The sequence below is a fragment of the Canis lupus genome, chromosome 6, assembly GCF_011100685.1.
Source record: "Canis lupus familiaris isolate Mischka breed German Shepherd chromosome 6, alternate assembly UU_Cfam_GSD_1.0, whole genome shotgun sequence".
Classification (NCBI taxonomy): Eukaryota; Metazoa; Chordata; class Mammalia; order Carnivora; family Canidae; genus Canis; species Canis lupus.
In genome coordinates, this window is record NC_049227.1 from 77,616,971 (window position 1) to 77,632,125 (window position 15,155).

Sequence of the window (15,155 nt, forward strand, 5' to 3'; positions counted from 1 at the left end):
TATAATCCTTTATAGCGTGTAGATGACAGCCTGATGCGGGAAGTCCAGCAGGTGGGCAACTGCAATGGTCGTGGATTGTTGAGACTTTGGAAGCCCTCGAGTTGTCAGCTCTGTACAGGGAGGGTCACGGAATGGCTTGTGGGGTTAAGTATCTCTTCTAAGCCTGGGTGGTTGGGATAAAACGGGTTCTTAACCAGGAGCAGTTTCCCACAAGGGGACATTCGGCCATATCTGGAGACGTTTTTTATCTTCACGACTTGCTGGAGGAGGACGGAAGATGCTATTAGCAACCGGTGGGCGTAGCAACTAGCATCCTGCGATGCACAGACGGCCCCCAGACAGTTCTCTAGCCCCGGATGTCAGTGGCTCCTCGGTCGAGAAACCTGGGATAGAAGCACGGGCCGGGGGGCGGGGGGCAAGGCTTCCAGGATGACTAAGAAGAACCCGGCAGGTGCAGCTGTCTGATGGTGAGGAGCCCAGACTTTGACCAAAATATTGAAATAAGATAATGACCTGGTGTAGCTGCAGCTCTAACCTCATGTAGTCTAGTCCCATAGTCCTAATGTGCCTTTCTAAGATGTCCCTCCTTTCCAACTTCCAGTGTCATGGGGTAATTAAATAAATCCTGCCAAAGGCTTATATGAGAGGTTTGTGCCTGCCGTCTTATGTTTTTATGTCGCCCCTACTAAAGGTGTGCCTGACCTAATTGGTCCAGTCTTGAAGCACTGATTGTGTCACAGAAATGGACAATCATCCAAAAATCAATTCCAAATAATTCCGTAACTTCAGTTCTTTACTTACATTGCCAAAACCTGGTAAGGAAGACCTATAGTAGCAATACTTCTAGACATCCTCCTTTCCCCTCCCCTCCATTTGATACTTCTAGCCTCTTCCAGAGTCTCTCAGAGACCTCCTCTGATAAAACGGTCCCCCCAACCTTAGCCCGTCTCCTCTGCTGCTCCCTTTGTCTTGATCGTGTCTCATGAAAACCCAGAGGGGCCGCATCTAGCAACAGCTTAACTCTCATGGGGTGGGGGGTGGCTGGGCAGGTGAGGGCGTGCAACGGAAGAGGCAAAAAGCATCCCCTGTACCTGTTGGGAGGAGGGGAAGGAGCAGGGAACACCCACGTAAATACTTGGGACTATCATGATTTTATAATTTGCGAACACAGTTGTGGAAAGAAGGTGTCATAGACCCATTTCACTGAGGAGAAAACTGAAGGCTCATTCTCATGTTCCCTCAAACAACAGGTTGCTCAGGATGTCCCTGGGATGTTTCTCAGGGAACGGCGTCTTAAACGTTCAAGTTAAAGTTCTTTGAGGATCATCTCTGATTGGGGGGGCTCTTCGCTGAGAGACGAGGAGACCTAAGGTCCCCAGATCCAGACCTTCTAGTTCCCTACACGTTGGCTTACACGTCCCTAGGATAGAGAACACGGAGCATGGTGCCCGCTTCCACCCCATTATCCTTCTCCGTGTGTTGGCAGCACCGTTACCGCTAACATTTAGGGCCTCACTATGTGCACGGTGCTGTAATGGGCTCTTTCTATTAATTATCTTCGCTAGAAACCTATGGGGTGGGAGCTCCTAGTGGGAAGCTGGCCGCCTATGAAGCTGTGCAGGTTCCCTGATTGAATTGCTAGTAAGTAACAGAACTGGGATATGAATCCCAAGGTTTGGTTTTTTTTTTTTTTTTTAATTTTTAAATTTTTTTTTTTGTATCTACAGCTTTTGCTTTTAATTTTTTCTCATTCTGATTTCATAGAATACTTTGGTTTTTTTCCAGCAGCACAAAGAGCCCTTCCTGTAAAAGCAGTTTCGTTCCCTTGTCGCACTGTAATCATGGTGTTTCTCCTATGGAATATTTATTTTGTAAAGGGTAATCTGGGGGTAAATTTCAAAATATATTCCGAATCCCGCAGTTTAAATGAAAATTGGAATGTCGTGAATTGATGTCTCATTAGCAGATTTTGTCAGTGATCTTTTGGCTTAGGGCAGCGTGTGCCACGACTTCCATTTCTTCTGAATAATAGACTCAGCTCTGGCGAGCTTATTTCTATCACCCTGAAAAATAGAGGTTGGACTGGCTCCAAATTATTTCATTGTATTGGAATGTCTTTGTGTTGTATTACGCGGTGAGCGTACGGGCCATTGGCTGGAAGCTGGAATGGAGTTTTGCTTTTTTATGCCTTAAATGATTTCATTATGATTGGATTAGACCCACCTTCCCGTGGTTTATTTTATGGGGATGCATTTCGTCATGCCGAATACATCAGCATATGAAGGTTTACATTTGCTCTGGTTTGCCCTTGCTTCCAGAAGAGTTAGTTGGTCTCACCAGCTGTTGAGAGAGAGAAAACACCCAGAGCCCCCCGGGACCCCTAAGAGCACCGGAGCAGAGTAGGAGGGTTCAGACCTTTTCCTCTAATAAACGTGAACATAGAAGGAAAACGAGGGGAGAAGGAAGGGGCTTCCACGGACGAGGCTTGGTGGCCTCTACTCTGGGTGTATAAATTGACCCTGACTTAAAAGGTTATTTTTTAACCTTAAAAGAATGACTTTTGCTGTAACCTAGAGCATATACATTCCCCTAAGAGGCATGGGACTTCTAAGTCAGGAGTGACCAACAGGTAGAATACTGCCTTTCACAGCTGAGAGACCTGGGGGCCCGTGTCGGTTGATTGCCTGCCTCGTCGTGTATCCGGCACTAGACCCCGGCGATCTGACCTTGTGGGGTAATCCGTTCCGCCCAGATCTTCCCAGGGCGCAGGAGTTCAGGAGTAGCAGACGGATTGGTGGCGCGGAGGTGGGGCTCTGCATGCACGAGGGGTGGTCACAGTGATGAAGGAAGCCCTAGAGGCTCTTGTCCTCCCCGTCCAGTGCTCAGATGTCCTCTGCTCGCTCTGCCCTCCCCGAGGGGTACAGCAGGTGCGTCTCACTCACGGCGTGGGCAGCGCAGGGTCTCCAGCTCGGGTTGACTTTGGGTCCTCAGATTTTACGGGCCTCAGATTTCCTTCCTTGGAACCTGCAGCATTGGGACTATCTGGAATAAATCTAATTCTTCTAACAGATCTTTTTTTTTTTTTTTTAAAGATATTTATTTATTCACGAGAGACACACAGAGAGAGAGAGAGAGAGAGGGCAGAAAATTAGGCAGAGAGAGAAGCAGGCTCCATACCTCCATCCGGGACTCGATCCCGGGACCCCGGGTCACGCCCTGAGCCGAGGGCAGACGCTCCACCGCGGAGCCCCCCAGGGGCCCCCTCAGCCAGGTGTTTGACCTTAGATGTGTAACCCGTTCCCCTCCGCCCCCCTCCAAGTCCAGCTCTCCGTTAACAGGCTCTGTGGCCTTCGCATATCCCAGCTGCGTTGCGCCCGATTCTCCTCTCATTCCTCTCCCTAGCAGTGACGCTGCCCCCTCTGCTCCCCGGAGGACCCTCGGGGACACCCCTCCCTTTCTCACTCACATCCCCAGGAGTCAGTAGGGTCTGCAGACTCTTCCTCCTGAGTAGGGCTTCCCTCCCTGCACGTCGCATCTACCTGTCACCAGCCAGAAGTTCCGTGTGTCCCCTCGAGGCTTCTGGTCCCCGTCCCGTGCTCCATGGTTTCTTTCTTTTTTTTTTTTTTTTAAAGATTTTATTTATTTATGAGAAACACAGAGAGAGAGAGAGAGAGAGAGGGGCAGAGACCCAGGCAGAGGGAGAAGCAGGCTCCACGCAGGGGGCCCCCACGTGGGACTCGATCCCGGGTCTCCAGGGTCACGCCCTGGGCTGCAGGCTAGACCTCTGAGCCCCCCGGGCCGCCCACCACGGTTTCTTCACACCTCGTCCTCCGCTGCTTTTCCCCGCTGGTTCTTCGGGAACTTTCAGACGTGAAGCATTCAACCAGCGAGAAGAACGAAGACCTTTAGAGCTTGGAGGAAAATGGGGTCCTTGGCCCATATTTCTGTCTGAGCCTGTTTGTAGATTTGACCTCAAAAGTAGGAATTGATGTCTTTGGGGGGGGGGGGGTGTTTGTTTTTCTCTCTGGTAGGACATGTTTAGAGGATATTAATGAAATGGCCTGAATTCTCCCTCTGCGTGTTCTGAGCAATATAGACTTTGCCGTAAAAACTTTACGGAGGCAGCCGTGAATTATACGCACTTAAGGCAAAGGTGCGAATATTTTATCTCACGTTGTCTCCTGTTTTCTCTCCAGCATGTGGGCTTTGATCTCCTTAGAGGAGTGCTCCAATATGGTAAATAACTATAAGTCTTCCTTTTGAGAACCTCAATTTCCAGAAAATATGCTCAACAGTAGTTACCTAAACATGTTTCCACAATTTTAATGTTGGCTGCAATCCCTTTAGGGAGGATTTTTTTCAGAAATTCCCATGTTTTTGCTTGCCTGTTGTCAGTCTCCTACACAGTCTTTTGATGTGCAAATTTACTTTATTTCCTGTGGATTGGGATGATAGCATTTCAGTTTAGGAAGAGGTCGTTTTTTGTGGTTGTTGAAAGTCTTTTTTTTTTTTTTTTTTTTTCTTTTAGCAATGTTTATACCCATCTTGGATCAGGACCCCAAGATCAGGGGTCACAGGCTTCTTCTGACTGAGCCAGCCAGGCACCCCATTTTGATGTTCAAAATTTAGTATTCAGTACATGTGTAGGTCGGGACAGTTCTGGAGGAACCATCCTAAGTGGCCGTGAACCTCAGCTGGGGATCAGGTGTAGCACTGAGCGGTTGGCGTCATGGAAGACAGCCACGGCGTCTCCCCAACTCTCTCTCAATGCCTGTCTCGGTCGTACTTCCATGTAGGCAGGCTATGGATCTAATCCACTATGGCATTTTTATTTTTTTAGATTTATTTTTAAAATTTCCTTTATTTATTTGAGACAGAGAGAGAGCATGAGCAGCAGACTTCCTGATGGGCAGAGAGCCTGACACGGGGCTCCACCCCAGGACCCCGAGATCACGACCTGAGCCGAAGGCGGATGCTTAACCTACTGAGCCACCCAGGTGCCCCACTATGGCATCTTTCAAAAATGCCTTTTAGGTGTTTGATAAAAGCTTCTTAGGTAAATCAGCTTGCTTATTTATTTATTTATTTATTTATTTATTTATTTATTTTATTTTTAAAGATTTTTATTTTTTAAGATTTATTTATTCAGAGAGAGAGAGAGAGAGAGAGAGGCACAGGCACAGGCAGAGGGAGAAGCAGGCTCCCTGCAGGGAGCCTGACGTGGGACCCGCCCGCGTCTCCCGGATCACACCCCGGCCTACAGGTGGCACTAAACCGCTGAGCCACCGGGGCTGCCCATTTATTATTTTTTTTAAATTTTATTTTTAAGTAATCTCTACAACCCAGTGTGGGGCTCGACCTCACAACCCCTGAGATCAAGAGTCCCGCCCTTTTCCTGACTGAGCCAGCCCTGACACCTGTAAATCAGCATAATGTAATGCTAATGTGCTCATTAGGACGGAGGGACTTGTGTTCAGGTTTGGAGGACGGGCGTGTTCAAATCTTTATGCTTGGTGCCAGAAGGAAGGATAAGATGTGGTCCCTGCTCTCCGGAGCCCATAGTCTTGTAGCGTTCAGAAGCTGTATCTGCAAATAAAGTGGAATCTGCAAGGCAGACCCGGGCCAGGTGCTCTTGGCATCAGAGGAAGTAAGGATCATTCGTTGCTGAGGGGAAATTGGTGAAGGCCTCACGCGCTGGCACGGTGGAAGCACCGAACAAGTGGACGGAGGTGGCCTTGGAGCTAGAACCTAGAACTGATGAAAATATTAGAATATTTACCAATACATAGTGATTTTGCTTTATTTTGTCATTTCAGTGTTTTTGTAAAAACAGTTCCTGAGAGTGTGGCTGTTAAAATTGCAGTTCACCCTTAAAACTTGCCTTTTTGCCTCCAGTTCTAGGGAATTCAGAAGTCCTGAGGTCTCACCTTTTCTTTGAATATTCAGGGAAGGACACATGGTGATTCCTGGCATTTCTGAAATTCCAGATCAAGCCCTAAATGAGTCTTGCTTGACCTTGGCTTCAGCTTGAATGATCGGGCGCTGAAGCTGTGGCCCTTCCGGCCCGTGTGTCGGTCCTTTGATTGCTTTGTCTGTTGTTCTGAGATGGGTCAGAATGTGGGGAAAATAAATGGGTAAGTTGATGGCGCTTTGTAGTGGGTCTTTCGGCCTCCGTCCCCTGGCACCTCCCAAGTGTGGTGGGCGTCCTGGTTGCGGTGGCCCCGAGGAAACCTTGCTTGGTCAGGGGCCCGCGGCTCGGCTGGCTAAGGTTTCCACGGTGGCCGTCGCCTCCCCCGAGTGCGCCCCACGAGCAGCGAGGCCTAGGTTAGGCTCCTGGAGCTGGCGGCGGCCGCCCCGTGTCCTCGGGTCTGGGCCCGGTGGGTCCGGGACAGCAGCCCCCGGCCTCCAGGGAAGGTCCCTGCTGTTTGGCAGCGCGTGACCCCGGCGTCCCCGCGCGGAACCGTGTCCCCGAGCGAGGCCCCGGCGGCTGGCCGGCGGTCCGTGCGTCCTGTGGGCCGAGCGGCAGCAGGGCCCGATCCCGGGCCGGGGCGGCGCAGGGCACAGGGAGGCGGCGGGGATGGGAGGTCGGGGTGGCCGCCCGTGACCGTGGCCCCGGAGAGCGCTCTCCAGGAGGTACGTGCGGTCCACGGGCGGCATCTGTGCTTGTGCCAACCCTGGCAGTGCCGCCGCCAGTGGACTCTCGTGGCTCCTAAGTGAGCGGGTGCAGGGGTGCAGGCAGCAAGCGGGGCCTGGACGGGCCGCGGCGGCCTCCGAGCAGAGCCTGCCTCCCGGCCGGGCCGTCGGGGCCGTCGGAACCCGCGCTCCTAAGGCTGAGGTGCCGGCGGGCTTGCTCGCCAGGGAGGGCCGGCCGCCCCCCGTCGCCCCGCACCCCCAGCTCGGCCGCCGGCTCCTGAGGCCTTTCCCACGCTGGCGGCCTGACATCGTGGCCGCGGAGCAGACGGGGAGGTGCGGCACCCGTGGCCGTCGGTGGTCTTGGCTGCGCTCCCGCCTTCTGGCTGCAAGGTGGCTGGTTTTGAAGCCTGGCCCAGACTCAGAACTTCGGCCCAGATGACTGGCTTGCGAGCAGGAGCGTCGGCAGATGAGCCGTTTGGTTTTTCTGTGGAGGTCTTTGGTGTTTACTTCATGTGCGTTTGATTTTTACTGTTTTGAGTATTTCTGGAGCGATGGAGAAACAGGAATTGCAGGCATTTTTCAGACACAGAGGTTAGAATTAGTAATTTAATGTACTTACCGTGAGCTTCCTGATTTAGTCTCTGTTTGCTGCTAGATGTTAAAGGTGAAGGTCATTTTTTTTTTAAGATTTTACTTATCTATTAGAGAGAGAGAGTGTGTGCACGCACGGAGGGAGAGGGAGGAGCAGACTCTCCACTCAGCAGGGAGCCCAATGCGGGACTCGATCTCAGGACCCTGGGATCACGACCTGAGCCAAAGGCAGGCGCTCCACCGACTGAGCAACCCAGGCGCCCTGAGGGTCGGTTTTTTAATCTGCATTCAGGATTTGAGGTCCCCCCACTCCAAATAGCATATCTAATGGCCGGCAGATTTTATGTGCCCTTTTGTGCAGGGCCCTTTATGTGCATTTTATTATTTTTTTCAAGAAGATCAAAAAAAAAAAAAAAAAACCCCAAAAAACTAACACCAGTCTTGAGCCTAAAGTAATTTCATGTTTACCACAGCATCTCAGAGACGATGTAAGAGTTTGGCTCTGTGTCCCACAGCACTCTTAATTTTTTTTTCCCTCTTGGTTCCAACGCTCCTCATTTCCACGGGATCCGAGCCAGGCCAAGTAATGGAAGCCAAGTGGCGCTGCTTGCTTGCCGCGTAGATCCTGACAAATATAGAGTAATTCTTCTATTCTTCAAAGCTGTCACATCTTTGCCTCCAGAACAATTGGGGTTGCAGGCCACGCATTTAAAATTCTCGTCAGCCTAAGATGTAAACATTAATATTGATAATAATGTTTATTATTTAAAATTAATGATATTTTTCAATATATTTTTTTTTATCAGAACGAATCACACCAGTGTTTGCTGCGGTTTCTGAGACTTTCGCCGTCAGAATGTGTCATTTATCCTTGAATTTGTCATGTGGGGAACTACTTTTAAGGGCTTGACTCTTGTGTGTACGGCACGAGTTACTTTGCGTTCGACTCTGCCGTGTGTGTGTGTGTTTTGGTGCTAGAAGTTGAGCGTAGAGGAATGTTCTGCGTTGGAGAATTTAGCTCTCCTAGAACAGATGTTAGCATAATTAGCGACTCACTGAAGATCGCTGGTGAGAATGAGTTCCTTTCACTCGGCCGACCCCTGTTACACGCGCTAGGGCGCAGCGGGGGACCATTCGGAAAATCCTTTCTCCAGGCCTTGGCCCTGCGAACCCACTTTCCGTTCCCGGGTACTTGAGATCGAATCGTAAGATACCATCTCACTTAGTAACCTAGTGGGATCGAATGGTATGGTTGACGGATGGGGGGTTCCCTCTTCCAGGCCAGTGGCAGAGGTGCAGTGAGCGCCTGCCCCGCACGGCTTCAGCGCACTGTCCGTACAGGAACTAGCAGACCCAGTCGGTTAATTAACTCCAAAGCACTAAGTCCGTTTAACCCAAGAATTTACGCTTTAGCTGAAAAATCTGAAGCGGTCATTCTACCGGGACATCCCACAATGTGCAACCTGCTGGAGCAGACACCGAGGAAGCTTCTTAGAAAGGACTGACCTGGAGGGGACAATACGCAGACTCGGCTCAAGGAATTCGCCAGTCGTCTAAAGCCTCGCAACGCAATCAGAGAACACAACCCGGCTCCTTCATTCGTTCCGTGAATCCCACGCGTTGCCTTTTAACCAGACATAAAGCAGGAGGCTTTTGAGCTTGAGAAAGGGAGGCAGCGTCTTTGAGGGAACTCCGTTTAATACATTAAAAGCCAATTTCTAAACCCTGCCGAAGTTTCCTTTATGTGAAATAAGTGCTTTTGGGGGCCTTTGAGTAAAAAGCGTAGTTGTATAAATAACAGAAATTCATGTGGTCCACGTGGTTTCTGCCACCTGTGTTCCTTTCCCCGCCCTGAGGCACATCAGAAAGTCCCAAACAAACCCTGCAGTCGTGCAAGGGCCCGGGAGCCCGGTACGTTTCGTACAGGTTCTCATTAGGACAAACATAGATGTTGGGGAGGAAAGGCCTGGGACCCACGTGAGTGTATAATCTCTGACGGATCAGAAATCCCGCTCATTGTGAGGCCGTGGAAGTTGTGTCCACGATACAGAATGAAACGTAGCTTTTAGCGACCTTCAGCTTTGTAGCCCGTGTGAGCGTGGTGGGGGCTCCGGCTTCCAGCTTTTGTCCTCCGCCTCTGCCTCTGTAGCTGTGGACCTGGGCCAAGCCGTTCTCCGCGCCCCACCCCCACCCCCGCCCCCCGCGGGAGTCCTGTCCTTTCAAATCAGCCTCAATTCTTTTTTTTTTTTTTTAATAAAGTCTAAAGTCTACTTTCTAGTAACCCCAGGTCTTTTAGGAATGAGCTAGAAAGTAAACAAATGACATTAGAGGAGATAGATAAATAAACGAAGCATCAGTGTGTCTGCAGGTGCAGGGACCGCGGCAGCAGAACCTTAAGTGAGCCGGGAGCTCCGCGGTGAGAGCGACGGCCTTGCTGATCGCTGGGAGAGGTTCTGTGGTAGCATCGCCCTGTGTTGTTAAGCCGGGGGGGTCGGGGGGGGGGTATTTTGTTTTCATCTCTGTTAGCTGATTGCTGCGGCGAAAGTGCAAGTGTCTCAAGTTTCCGAACTGATCATTTTTACTTAAAATCATTACTTTTTCAAGTGAGGGTTTCTGATCGTTAATGTTTGTGAACGCGCCTCTACCCCCGACCGTCCGTTCTGCACGTCCCTTCCCCTCGCAAGGCCAACATGGATCACGTCTTTGTCGCAGGAAGACGCGCTTTCTCTGGTTTAGGTGACCCAGACTCCGGAGGCTCCTTGGAGGCCCGGTGGCCAGAGTGGGAGGCAGAGCTTCGCCGGCCCCCATCCCTGCCCCCCGTCCCCGCCCGGTCCCTCCCCACGGCCCCCTTGCTCCTCCTCCCAGGAGCCCTCACGTCTGGCCTGGGGCTGCCTGCAGGACAGAGGCGGGTGTCTCGGAAGGAAAGCTCCCCTAAGTACAGGTTCGTGGTCATTTGCAGATCTCGTTCGTCGTCTTGCAGCCGGAGCAGAGGCCGCGGGGAGGGGGAAGCCGAGGCGCCTGCTGGGCCGCCCCCGCTGCCGCCGCCGCCACCGCCACGTAGAGAGCAAAGTTTGGGCGCCGCTGCATTTTCCGCTGCCGAATGGTCTCTTCATAAATTCTGATACTCAGGTGCAGGTGTTTGCAGAGCGCCCTGCGCCCAGGAGTGCGTGGCCTGGCACACGCTCTTCCCCGGTGTGCCCCCGGCCGGCCGCCCCGTCCCAGCTGCCTCCGCCCGAGCAGGCGCCGTCCGGAGGGCGCCCATCGTCCCTGCAGGTGGCGGCGCCCGCGGCAGCGGTACTCCTGGGCCGGCGAAGGCGGGGCTGGCCTGGGCTGACCTGCGCGGAGACCGGGTGTCATGTCAGCGTGTTGTCTTAATTTTATTTTAACTTTTCTAGGAGGCGACCAAGTCTCGTCTGTCCGTCCGGCTCTTTAATGACCGGTTCCGGAGGGGGTGGGGGCCGAGGATCTGCCGTTGACTCAGCCCGGCCGGGGCCGCGGTCGCCTGGCTGCCAATTTGCGAGCGGGCGGCCTCTGGAGATGCTCCAGCGGGAAGCGGCCCGGGGCCGGGAGCGCCCCACACGGAGGGCAGGGTTAGTCATCGGTCCTTACGTTTCCACTCGAGGTTCTGTTGTCACGACTGGAATTTCTGCCTCATTCTAGTGAATTCGTCTCTCTTAGCTCCCAGGCGTCTTCCTGGTGCCCTTTCTCAGGTGGCGTCAGGATGAGATGCGGAGGAGCCTCTGTGCCGCGGGGGCCCCGGGGGTGTCTGCAGCGTCTCAGGGCCCTGAGCTGGAGGCCCCGCTGGTTTCGTCTCCTTTAGCATCCAGTGTCGTCGGGAATCGCGTCTCCCGATCGCCGTGCCGCGGGGGACGGGCGCGGGCCGAGGACACGGGCGTGCAGGTGCGCGAGGAAGGCAGCGGCCCACGTGGCACCCGGGGAGAGAACTGCGCTCCAGGGAAGGGCTCGCGGCCTTACGACCCCTGAGCTTGGCGGGAGCCACCGCGAGCCACCGGGAGCCACCGCGAGCCACCGCTAGCCACCGCGAGCCTAGCCGGCCCCGTCCTGCGCACGCTCCTCTCCGGCCACATTGCCCTGACGACTCCGTCCTGATGCTGGGGGAACCTCTGGCCCATCTTAACCCCCAGTTAAAGGCTTTGGGTGGGCAGAGGGGACAGCGGGTGGTGTCGCGTTACCGTCCCGTCCAGGAGCACTGAGGAGTGGTTACTTTGAGCTTTCACCTGAGCAAACATGACTCAGTTTGTTGACCTGAAGCCATCCAGGCCCTTCCTAAATACACAAACTCTACTAATTCCCGGAGCCACGCTAGTGACTAAGTAGGGCCTTCGTGACCTATACCTGCTCGTTAGTTGCTTGTGGTGTCTTCAAAGGTCATGGGTAATGTCAACATTTTCCATTTTATTCTTTCCTCTTACAGTAAAACCCCTCATACTTTTGTTTTTTTTGTTATTGTTGATTTAAAGATAGAAATCAAGCTTTTTTTTTTTTTTTTTAGACACTGTTCTGTGATCCGTGTAGTCACAATTTTGGGTATAGCTACTAAAAACACGGCCTCTAGCTAGAAGCTTTGTTTTCAGTTGACTTTGATGGACTTTTTCTACATAAAGAAACATCCAGGAATTCACTTGTAGCTGGTATAGGAAGTTGTCTTAAGTTGTAAATATAGGGGCGCCTGGGGGGCTCCGTGGTGGAGCGTCTGCCTTCGGCCCGGGCATGACCCTGGGGTCCCGGGATCGAGTCCCACATCAGGCTCCCTGCATGGAGCCTGTTTCTCCCTCTGCCTGGGTCTCTGCCCCTGTCTGCGTGTCTCTCATGAATAAATACATAAAAACTTAAAAAAAAAGTTATAAATATGTTATTGGGAGAGCATCAGCTGTCCATGTTTGAATATCAGAATATTACTTTCTCAAAAATTACAAGCACTGCTGGAAAATCGAAAATGTTGAATTATCTTTAGGTTTTGAACCTATGCTAAAGGTTTTTGAGACTAGAGACTAGAGGACTAATTTAGTCAAGTGAAGAAAAATGTTTGTGACTCCCATAATACGGCTTGAGATGCACTCGAGGTTTCTCCAAGTTCGCTGCCATGAGATTTATGAAAATATTAGTATTCCTGGGATTTTTTTTTCTTTATGCAAGATACACTAGACTAACGAAAGAATGAAAATAATTCAGGCTGCTACAAAGGCAGGCGTTCACTGTGTCCATTAAAAATGCAGCCTTTGTGCCCGTAAAGTGTTCAGCTTCTCTGTTATTAAGTTTGGAATGTGGTTTTGGAGCTTAGCTGAGGAACTCAGTTATTTTTCATTTTGGTCTAAGGAGGGAGAGACTTGTTTTTCAAAAGTGGGGAGGGGAAGGAAAGAAATGAAAAAAAGGTTCGTTTTAGAAGAATCGAAGTTTTAAAATGTAGTAACTATTTTCTGCAGCAAATAGTCAGTCTGAGTATGTTAGCCAAAAATAAAATTCATGAGTTTTGTCTCCCTGTTTATTTCACTAGCTACATTAAAAAGGGTTCAGTTAAATGGACCATTTGGTTTTAACAACGTCAGGGGGCGGTCTGGCTAGGTCGGGATAACCAAAGTTGGATGGATTCATACTTCTAATAAGCCAGATGTCTGATTTTAGGTGGATTAGGTGTAAAATGTCTTTGTGATACAGTTTTGAGTTTTAAAGAAAAACTTCCCTTGCCTGGATTACTTGTGGTTCTGTGGTGCCCGAAGGACTTTCAGTAGAGCTTAGTGGTGCTGTGTTTCCAGATACATTTTAGTAGACTTTGCCACACCTTTCTGCAAACATAACATTTTGCCAAAGATTTACTGCTAGGACAGATATTTAGGGATAGAGAAAAATATGTATTTGAGCATTAGAAGCAGGGCAAATATTAATAATGCACACTTTTGCCTCCTTTTTTTTTTTTAAGATTTTCTTTTTTTTAAGTGAACTCAGTACCCACCAAGGGGGCTCGAACTCACAACCCCGAGATCAGGAGCTGTGCAGTCCCCTGACTGAGCCCTCCAGGCACCCAGACCGCTGTCTCCTAAGTGACCTTCCTCCTGCTTTATTATTTCTCTGGTTGTTACCTGATGTCTGTTACATAGGAAATGATTTCTGTTCATAAAAGGTGTGAAAGCACAGTGTGCCAGGGATCAGATGCACAGAAGTAAACGTGCTTAAACTACCATAATCTATAATGTTGTCCTTTCCCTCTTCATTTTCAGAGATACATTTTATAAATCTATTTTATTTTTTATTTTTTTTAAGATTTTTAAAAATTTATTTATTAATGAGAGACACACAGAGAGAGAGGCAGAGGGAGGAGCAGGCTCCATGCAGGGAGCCTGATGTGGGACTCGATCCCGGGACTCCAGGATCACGTCCTGGGGCGGAGGCAGCACTAAACCGCTGCGCCACCGGGGCTGCCCTATAAATCTGTTTTATTTTATTTTATTTTTATTTTATTTTTTTATTTTATTTATTTATGATCGACAGAGAGGGAGGGAGAGAGAGAGAGAGAGAGGCAGAGACACAGGCAGAGGGAGAAGCAGGCTCCATGCACCGGAGCCCGACGTGGGATTCGATCCCGGGTCTCCAGGATCACGCCCTGGGCCAAAGGCAGGCGCTAAACCGCTGCGCCACCCAGGGATCCCTATAAATCTGTTTTAAAAGTATATTGTGCTCGCAGGACCTACAGGAAGAAAATTGTGAAAATTTTCAGAGATATCAAAATGGACTCCAGCTCATGGGGAAGGAATCGCTGTTCTTTGACAGGAAAACTAAATGTTGGGAAAGGATGTCCATACTCATCCTTGTAGGTTTAATGTAATTTCAGTCAAATCCCAGCAAAAGGATAAAAAGGGTAAATTTGAAATGGATTGGGGGGGAGGATTCACTCTATCAGATATTGATAGAAGCTAATTTATAGGATTCAGCACAATGTTGTATTGAACCATGAAGTGACAGTTCAATACATGAAATCGAGCAGACTGTCCAAAAACATCTATAGGTATACATGAGCTAAAGGTGAGGTCATGAGGTCATAAATCAACAAGAAAGGAGAGTCTGTTCAGTAAAGAATAATGTAAATGTTTAGCAAAAATAAAACTTGGGAACTCAATTCGTCTTTTATATCAAAACAAATTTCAGATGGACCAACTATGTAAATATTTTTAAAAATTAAGTTGTAAAAAAATAGAAATTAATAACGGTGGCTGGCTATTTATTGGATTTGGAGATAAAGAAGGTCTAAGCACAAAAGCACGGGAAAAACCTAAAGCTAAAGAAATATTCCTTTTTTTTTTTTTTTTTTTTTTTAAGATTTCATTTATTTGAGAGAGAGCGAGAGAGCAGGCATGTGAGAGTGGGGCAGGGGCAGAGGGAGTCCCTGTGGGGCCGACCCCAAGACCCTGGGATCAGGACCTGAGCCAAAGTCAGATGCTTACCTGGCTGAGCCACCCAGGTGCCCCAGGTAGAGAGAGATTCTGTATAAAATCTGGAACTTTGGGGATCCCTGGGGGGCTCAGTGGTTTGGCACCTGCCTTCAGCCCACGGTGTGATCCTGGAGTCCCGGGATCGAGTCCCACGTCGGGCTCCCCGCATGGAGCCTGCTTCTCCCTCTGCCTGTGTCTGCGTCTCTCTCTGTGTGTCTCATGAATAAATAAATAAAATCTTAAAAAGAAAAATAAGTAAAAACATGCATTTAAAAAAAAAAACTATATCAGGTGTGCTCCTGTTTTCTAGAAATGTATATTAATATTAGTATGTATTACGAAGTTACAGACTGTAACTCATTTATAAATTTTATCTAATTACACCCTCCTAGAAAAGATAGTATTTTGATATTTTTCCAACAGCGGTTACTTCCCTCTAGTGGGATTTTGGGTAAATGTTGTCCTGAACTTTAAAATTTCTGTATT

At 49.7% G+C, this 15,155-nt stretch overlaps 1 protein-coding gene across 1 annotated transcript in view; it reads left to right on the forward strand.

The window, feature by feature from the left end:
* WLS (Wnt ligand secretion mediator) overlaps window positions 1-15,155 on the forward strand; it is a 92,850-nt gene that overhangs the window by 24,935 nt on the left and 52,760 nt on the right. The gene's annotated exons all lie outside the window — the stretch shown is intronic.